Below are 2,039 nucleotides of genomic sequence, written 5' to 3' on the forward strand. Positions count from 1 at the left end.
TTTTTTTTTTTTGGTGGAACCAGGGATTGAACTCAGGCCCTTGCGCTTGCCAGGCAAGTGCTTATTCTACTGAGCCATCTCCCCAGCCCCAATACCTGGGATTGTGATGCTTCCTGTTTTGCTCTTCCCAGTACTGCTTTCTTTCCCAATTAACTTTTACCTAATCTTCTCTTCCTAAATATGAGATTTACTGAGTTAACTGCTCATAGGTATGAGGTCCAGATCCTCTCATATTTTCCTAATACTCCACTATTGATACGTCCCATGATTCCCTGTGGTGTATGATTCCTCTTGCTGTAATGAGGAATAAACAAAATTATTAACTAGTGGTTTATTCTTAGTCTTAAGTCCTTGACAGGACTAAAAAAAGCTGAATCAATGACAACATATCAAATTTATCTTTATCTTGATTGAAGCAAGTAAAATTACTAATAAGAAATTTGAACACTGACTAAATATTTGATATTAAGCAATCTATTTTATTTACCTTAATGTATTTAGTACAGGGTGTATCTGCAGGGCTCACTACATAGATCGGATTCGTAGTGATTGTCCTGTTTTCAGTCCCCCAAGTGCTGGGATTACAAGCACGTTCCCCCACGCCTAGTCTCAATTGTGTCTCAGCTGCCCCAGAGGCGGGGCTGGCACTGCACTCGGGGATTGAATCCTGGCCGCTTTGCACTGCCTAAGCAGGCACTTTAGTCCACTGAGCTACATGGCCGACCCCTAAGTAATTGATTTTTAAATGACTAGTTATTTTTAATTATTTTACATGTTTTTAATTACAGATTAAATGATATGATACTTGAGATTGGCAAAATGCCATTGTTAATTTTAAGGCTGGTTGATAGGAAAGTAATTATTTTATTTCAGACACAGGGACCTGGGTTCGATCCTTGGCATGCTGTGCTGGCCTTACCCCCTGGGCATGCTGAGAAGGGGACTGAGATTGGGTGTGGCAGTGCATGCCTATAATCCCAGAGCTTGGGAGGCTGAAAACAGGAGGTTCACTACTATTCCGATCTGCAGAGTGAGACCCTGTGCTAAATACATTTAAATAAATAAATACTTACCTGTTTGTTTGTTTGTTTGTTTTTCTTTTTCTTTCTTTTTTTCTTTTTTTTGGCAGAACTGGGGATTGAACTCAGGCCCTTGCGCTTGCCGGGGAAGCGCTTATTCCACTGAGCCATCTCCCCGGCCCCCTATTTTTTGTCTTTTTGAGATAGGATCTCACTAGACAGTTCAGGCTGGCCTTGAGCTCACTTTGTATCCCAGTCTGGCTTTGAACTCGCAGCGATCCTCCAGCCTCAGCCTCCCAAGTGCTGGGATTATATGGGTGAGCCACCATGCCCAGGTAATTATTCTATTCTTGAATATGTCTGAAATTTTACACACATTTTGTAAAAAATATTTCCACTATTCTTTTTGAAGAAAGATAACATCACAGAAAAAGCCATGAAATATTTTGGGTATTATCCCAGGACATTCCCTGCCATCCTATATGAATTAGGGGTGTCAAGTAGAGAGGCTATATACCTGTATATACCTGTTTCAGACAGCTAAATGTCTGAATGAATAAAACCGGACTCGGAGCCCGAATGTGCTGGAGGTAACACCAACGACTCCTCTGGAAGCTCACCGGCGCCGCGCTGCCTCGCTGCCTCCCGGATCCTTCCTCCCTGCAAGCCCCCGCACGCTCGCGGTCCGGAGGCGGGCCAAGACCGGGAAAGCGGGTCAGCGCCCCCGCCCGAGCGCGCGCCCGCGCCGAGCGGCGCAGCCGCGGCCCGCCTCCCTCCCGACCTCGGCGGATGGCGCCTGCGCAGTGGGGAGCAGCGCGCGCCCAGGCTCGGGGCCGGCTGCAGTCTCAGCGCGAAGGCGGCCGGGCTGCCTGTCTCGGCTACGATGAGGCTTGTGCTGCTGCTCCTGGTGGCGGCGTCCGCAGTGCTCGGCGGCGAGGCTTCGGGCCACCTGGGCGGCGTGCCCAGCAAGAGACTGAAGATGCAGTACGCCACCGGGCCGCTGCTCAAGTTCCAGATTTG

Source organism: Octodon degus, unplaced genomic scaffold, assembly GCF_000260255.1.
Source record: "Octodon degus isolate 3935 unplaced genomic scaffold, OctDeg1.0 scaffold00186, whole genome shotgun sequence".
Taxonomy (NCBI): Eukaryota; Metazoa; Chordata; class Mammalia; order Rodentia; family Octodontidae; genus Octodon; species Octodon degus.